Source organism: Cryptomeria japonica, chromosome 9 (genome assembly GCF_030272615.1).
Source record: "Cryptomeria japonica chromosome 9, Sugi_1.0, whole genome shotgun sequence".
NCBI classification, from domain to species: Eukaryota; Viridiplantae; Streptophyta; class Pinopsida; order Cupressales; family Cupressaceae; genus Cryptomeria; species Cryptomeria japonica.
The window spans coordinates 555,665,272-555,673,003 of NC_081413.1; positions in this window are offsets into that span (position 1 = coordinate 555,665,272).

The window sequence follows — 7,732 nt, forward strand, 5'->3', positions numbered from 1 at the left end:
AAGCGATTAGAAGATTCTAGAAAGGATTAGAAAGGGGTTTGGGATTTTGCAAGTGGATAGAGGGATAATAGGATTTAATTGATTTAAATGATTTAATTCAATTTGGTTGCAAATTGGGGAAATTAAATAAATTAGATTTATTTAATTTAGGATAACTATTTAATTAAATTTGAATTTAATTAAAAGTGGATAGGGAGATTTAATTGAATAAAATGATTTATTCATTAAATGGTATAGTGAATTTTATTTAAATAAATTGAGTAATTTACTTAATAAAATAGAAGAATGTGGATAATTTAATTAAATTGGATTTAATTAAATAGAGAAATGAACATAAAATATTCATTTAGGAATATAGTCATTTTTATACGTCTACATTTTGCCCCTCTTTGAAGTGACGTGTGTGCACATGTTATTTCAAAGAAAATGATGTGTTTTTGTGATTTTATGATCAAATGCAATTTTTGTGTCACTCTTGTGATTTGTAAGTCATGCCCCATATTTGATTTGATGTGATGCCCTAGATTCGATATTTGATGGTGATGCCCCCTCAGGAGATGAATCAATATTTTTTTATTTTTTTTATTTTTTGAAAATTTTTTATTTAATTTGATGAAGTGCATATGATGTGTATGATTTCGTGCATGGATAATGTGTGTAAATTGATTCATCTCCTGATAAGTTACAAAGGTTTTGATATAGGGGAGACCACGACCATATTACAGGTCCAGTAGGCTAACCCTAATTTCATTTTCCTCCTATTAAAGGGGAAAAGGGCTTGATTTAGAATCATTTGTGCTTTGTTGACTTTGGAGAAAGAGAATTTGCTCTGGAGAGAAAATGTCGATTCCTTATCATAGACACTGATTTGAGTGCGTTCGAAGGTATCAGAGACCTGCAGCGCGTGGACCACCAGTAAGTCAAAGTTTTTGACCCTTTTTTGACTTTTTATTTTGTCGTTTTTAGTCATTTTTTGAATTTCAAAGTTTGAGTTTTTCAGTTTAGCCCATCTAGGGTCTACAGTAGCGCATACGAAGTTTAGAGTAGCGCATACGAAGTTTAGAGTAGCGCATCAAGTTCAAATTTAGGGGTCACGTACGAAAAAGATAGGCTAGTGCATAAAATTATTAGGTTAGCGCGTGCAAGTAGAATAGCACATGGAAAGTGTTGGGTAGTGCGTCCATTCAGCAGGTTAGCGCGTAGGGGTGACCTAGCGCATAGGGGTCGCAGGTGTTCACATAGGGAAGGGGTTTAGCGCATAGGGTTAACCTAGCGCATAGGGCCAAATAGGTAGCGCCTAGGGGGGATAGATTAGCGCATAGACAGAGTTTAGCGCATAGGGTAGGTTAGATGGTGCATGGGGAGAAAAAATTAGTGCGTAGAGTCAGTCTAGCACATAGGGCAGATAGAATAGCGCATAGGAGAGACAGCCTAGCGCGTGGGGGTTTTTTAACGCATCTGAAAAAAATTTGCAGGATGGGCCGATTTGAAAACTTGTTTTGCTTGCCTGTCATGATAGGATGGATTTATCCAATATGAATGTTTGTATAACTTGTTTTGATTTGTGATTTCCCAAGTTATGTATAGATATCAATCTGTTGTATTGATCAGAATATGATGTATTTGCGTGGTCTGTTTCAAGTTCAATGTGTATGAAAGCTTGAGTTGTATTACAAGCCGATATGGATTGGAAACTTGAGTTGTTTTACAAGCTGATATGGGTGGGAAACTTGAGTTGTTTTACAAGTTTATGTGATTTTGGTACTTGAGTTGTTTTACAAGTTTTGATATGGTTTTTGAGAACTTGAGTTGTTTTACAAGTTTGATATGAAATGATAGGTTTTTGAACTTGATGTAGATGAGCAAATTGTGTCACGTTGTTGATGTAAGATTGAATTTGATATCTTTGTTTTGATGTGGAAACTGATATTGGACTTGTTTGGCTTGTTGACAGGAGTGATTGGGCGTGGTATAGTCGAGGGAGAGATTCCCTAGACCATGGACATTGATACCACGTTTGTCGCAGGCCGACCTGGATATTATTGAGAGATGTGGATTGACCTCTCTCTTGGATATGCCTCGGTTCACTGTGAACCGGGGGTTGTTGATAGCATTGGCAGAGAGGTGGCATAGTGACACGAACACCTTCCATTTTGCTATGGGAGAGATGACAGTTACACCGGAGGACTATTACCGGATTTTGCGCATTCTTGTGGTAGGGGCACTACTACCATACGAGCAGTCAGAGGAGGGCGGCATAGAGGCACTGCACCGGACATTTCAGGATGATACTGTCTGTGGCTATGAGATCCCCTGGCAAGAGTTTTTGGACCTGGACTATGCATTGCTACCATCCGTTCTAGCAGGGTTCATTGGTGGATTCCTTTGTCTTGATCGTAGGTCAAAGGGATTCTCAGTGGGATGGGGGTTATTTTTGGAGGAGATGGTCACACAGGGTTGGAGGTTTGCATGGGAGTCAGCGAGCGATGCTGGCTCACCTATACAAGAGTCTGCATGAGGTAGTATACCTTGGTTATGGCAGTTTGTCAGCTGGCATGACATTGTTATAGGTATGGTGTTGGGAGCATATTCCAGCAGCGAGGCCATTAGCAGATAGGGACAAGCCCGTAGGTGCAGCATATGCCTATGGATACAGAGGTCTAGTTGTCCAGCATAAGCTGGGAAAATTAGAGCATTGGAGGAGGGTTTTTGATGATATTGATACGGTCACCTGGCAACCGTATACAGGCTACGAGGTGTGGGCTGAGGATGGGTTGGAGATGCCCTTTGTATTTATGACGAGGTACCTGATTGGAAGGACCCCGTATGTTATAGAGAGATTCCTGGTGACCCGAGTTTTGAGGTAGTTCAGGTGCCAGTAGGGTATTCCACAGGGAGCGTGCCTTTATGCACGGTGGCAGCAGGATATAGTAGATTGGGGGCCAACTATTGATAGTGCAGTGGCGATAGAGGAGTTTATAGGGTTGGCTGGGCAGATATGGGACTATGCCCCGGAGATTCAGGACGTGGGTATGACAGATGAGTTTTCTCAATTATTTGTTGCACGGGCGGTAGCTAGGATATCGGATCCGGAGGAGATGAGGCCAGCGTTTGATTCAGATGAGGAGGAGGGAGATAGGGGAGATGATGGAGATGACAGGGATGATGGAGGAGAAGGAGGTAGAGGAGCCAGAGGGAGGTGGGGAGGTATAGTGAGGAGAGGAGATAGAGGAGTAGATAGAGCGGTGAGACAGGGGAGGATAGACAGGGGGAGAGGTGGATTGGCTATCGGAGCCGGTGGAGAGGGGAGAGTGGGGGAGGCGTTAGCTGCAGTGGGTGGTGAGGATGAGCCTAGCCGACCAGTTTAGAGGAGGAGGACAGATGTGCTCCCACCTCCAGTACCGAGGATAGGCCAAGTGGGAGGGGTTCCTCTAGCACAGGTACCGCTACGGGTTCTAGTCCCAGGACATATGGAGGATGCCCAGATGCGGACCTTACAGATTACTATGCAACAACTACAGGCACAAATTTTGACTTATCAGCGACAGATTTTTCAGTTGACCACTGAGAGAGATACTGAGATAGAGCGGCGGGGACGAGCGGAGGAGGTGGTGACTAGCATGCAGAGAGCAGTGGCGGGTGGTCCCATGAGAGACACCCTTAGAGAGTTAGCGCTGAGAGTGCAAGAGGCAGAGTACTATAGGTGGCATTATGAGGCAGCAGTACCCAGGGACCGGCGAGTACAGAGTTTTTCTCAGTCGAGATCCAACTGATCTCGAGCTACTAGGTCACGGTCTGAGAGCCGAGGGGTGATGGGGCCACCGAGACAGGACCCTCCTGCAGATCCAGGGGCGGGTGCTTCTGGAGCGAGACCATCTCCATCAGAGGATAGTCATACTTGAGAGACATGGTCTCTGTTGTATTTTTGAGCATTGTATTCATTGTACTAGACATAGTTTTGACACATTTTGTACATTTGGATCATTTTTGAGATATATATATAGATGGCACCATTTTTGATCACGTGATGTGTATATGGATGCATGTTATGTGAGCTACTTCCTTTCTTTATGATGATGTAATGTTGACATAGATGATATGATGTGCGATGCAAGATGTATGCTATTATATGCTGTGAGATGTATTTTAAAAATGAGATGTACGATTTGATATGCCACTTAATGTAATATGATATGTAATGATGTTAAAATGATATGCAAACATGCTTAAATGATATGCAATGATGCTTAAATGATATGTAATGATGTTTAAATGATATGCGAACATGCTTAAATGATATGTAATGATGTTTAAATGATATGTAATGATGTTTAAATGATATGCGAACATGCTTAAATGATATGTAATGATGTTTAAATGATATGCAACTAATTATTTTTGGAGCATCCCTCATTCTGTATTTGCCATTCGATAGAACCATTCGTTTGCTTTCTTTGTAAATATCATCATTGAGCATTGATTTTTTTAGGATATGTTGAAAATTTACACAAGCATAATGGTATAATTGAACCATAATGACCTGAGTAAAATTTACATGATATTTGATTTTGCAAGATAGCACAAGCGTCAAGGTATAATTGAACCAGGACGACCTGAGTGCGCATTGCGTAAACAGACAAGATTAGATCATTTATATGCATGAAATGGAATCAGGCCTTTAGTGATATGTGATGTATCACATCTCGAGGCAAATATTCACACAGTATAAGTGATCACCTCCCAGACAGAAGACTAAGAAAATATTGGAAGTTCCTCATGATCTCTAGATTTGAAGCATTTTATGAGATAAGGAGAAGATTCCAATAATTTAAAAAGTTCAAAATGCAAAACTAGTTAAGATATTATGCGATAATGCAACATGTAGTACTTCAGAAAATCATCCATCCTTGATATTTTTGTGAATTGTTTTGTTTTGGTTGTGGCGATGAAGCGTAGTGTTGTTTGTTGGATGTCATGCTTCTGTTTTTTTTTTTGCGATATTTTGTGATGTTTGGAATGTTTGCAAATTTTTGAACCAATGAATGCCCCTAGCTGAGTGTGCCTCTGGATATGATTATGTACAGTGATTTCCAAGCCATGGTGGAATGCGGTAAGAGGATAGATACAGATGGATAACCCAGGATAGTGACTACGCTAAGTATGTCCTGAATGGATATATGCTAAGTGTTGGGCGATGGCCGATAGTGTTTTGATGGATAAAATGGCATGGAAATAAATAAAGGAGCCGTTCTTTCACAAGGGCACCTGTTTACCAGGTTTTCACCATTTGTTTTTATTGTACTCTATATTTTGCTTTTTCTGGATTTTTGATTTTTTTTTTTTTTTGTTTGTTTGTTTTTGGCTTTTTCTATGCACTAGGCTACTTTAAGTATAGTACTTCTTCAGATGAATGTTGTTAGTTGGGTCGTCAAGTACATCACCTTCAGAATTTGTTAGCTGATAGGCACCTGATCCATAGACTGATATGATGACATAGGGACCCAACCAGTTAGGTTCAAATTTCCTTTTCTTTTCTTGATCTTGCTGATTTCTTGGATTTTCTTTGAGGACTAGATCACCAACCTTGAAGTTGCGGGGAATGACCTTGTGATTGTAGCTCCTGCACATGTGTTGCTGATATGCTTTGAGATGAGTGTAAGCATGTTGGCATCTTTCATTTAATAGTTCCAGTTCTTGCAGTCGGTTAACTCGATATTCTTCATCTGGGATTAAACCTTTCAAAGAGACTCTGAGAGATGGAATTTCTACCTCCAAGGGTAAAATGGCCTTTGATCCATATACCAATGAGTATGGTGTTGCTCCTGTAGGTATGTGGATGCTGGTCCTGTATGCCCAAAGTGCTGGATTGAGTTGTACGTGCCAATCTTTGCCTGCATCGTTTACTATTTTCTTTAGGATTTTCAAGATGGTTTTGTTAGATGCTTCTGCTTGACCATTGCCCTGTGGGTAGTATGGTGTAGAAAACCTATGTTGGATTTTGAATCTTTCACATAGTTCCTGTACATCTTAGTTTTTGAAAGGTCATCCATTATCTGTGACGATTGAACTTGGAATACCATATCTGCAGATCAGATAATTGAGGATAAAAGAAGCAATCTATTTCCCGGTTACTGTGGTCATGGGAACTGCTTCTATCCATTTGGTAAAGTATTTTGTTGCAGTTATAATGAACTTGTGTCCATTTGAAGATGAAGGATGAATTTTGCCAACTAGGTCTAGTCCCCACTGACAAAAAGGCCAGGATGTGGTAAACGGCTACAGTTCCTGTGCTGGTGCATGTATCAGATTGCCATGGATCTGGCATTTAGGACATTTCTTGGCGAAATGATATGAGTCCTTCTCCATTGTAGGCCAATAGTATCCCATCCTTAGAAGATTTTTAGCAAGAGTAGTACCACTTGAATGTGTGCCACAAATACCTTCGTGAAGCTCATGTAAAGCAGAATCGGAATCATTACGATCAAGGCAATGAAGAAGAGTACCATCGAGACCTCGACGATACAAAGTATCAGCAGTAAGGGTGTAACGGGCAGCTTGTCGGATAAAGTTACGTTTTTGGTTATGGGATTGGTCAATGGGTAAGATATTATGCTTGAGATAGTCGTATATTGGTCCATATAATGGAGAATCTGAACCAGTCAAGGCATAGATAACATGGGATTTAGAGTGGTCATAGGCAGGGGAGAACAATTGCTCTACCAGGAACTCGTAACGACTCTATTGCTCTGGTATTTGTAGTAGTGAAGCGATAGTAGCCATTGCATCGGCTGCTTTGTTGTTTAACCTTGGTATTTGTTTGAAGGTGATGTGCACAAAATACTGTTTGAAGTCATCCACCATTCATTTGTAGGGTAGTAGCTTGTCGTCCTTTGTTTGATAGTTGTTGTTGATTTGATTGATGACCAGTTGTGAGTCTCCATAGACTTTTAACTTTGTGATTTTCCATTCGACAACCATTTTGATGCCCATAACTAATGCCTCATATTCCGCCACATTATTTGTGCATGGAAACATAAGTCTATATGATCTTGGCATAGTGTTTCCTTCAGGAGTGATGAATAGAATGCCAGCCCCTGAACCATGTTGTGTATAGGATCCATCAAAGTATAGGGTCCATTGTTTGGAAGAAAGAGCAAGAACGTCCCTGTCTGGAAATTCAATCTCCATGGTTTGTTTTCCCGGTAGTGGTGCTTCATCCAGTTGATCTACAATTGCTTGTCCTTTGATGGCTCGTCTTTCTGTGTACTGGATGTCAAATTCACTGAGAATCATGACCCATTTAGTCAATCGGCCTATAAGAGCGGCCTTGCTGAGTAGATATTTGAGAGGATCAATTTTTGCCACTAGTTTTATAGTGTGTGCTAGCATATAATGTCGGAACTTCTGAGATGCAAAAACCACTGTTAGGAAAGCCTTTTCAATGAATGTATAGTTGAGTTCATAGCCATTCAATGTCCGACTGATGTAATAAATAGCTCGTTCCTTTCCTTGTTGATCTTCTTGTGCCAATAATGCCCCCAATGATATATCTATTATTGAGATATATAAAATAAGAGGCTTTCCTGTGACTGGTGGTACCAAAACTGGTGGATTCATCATGTACTATTTGATTTGGTAAAAAGATTCTGCACACTTAGCCTCCCATTTGAATGGTACATTTTTGTGCAGTAAATGGTTAAATGGGAGACTTTTATTTGCTAGCTGAGCGATA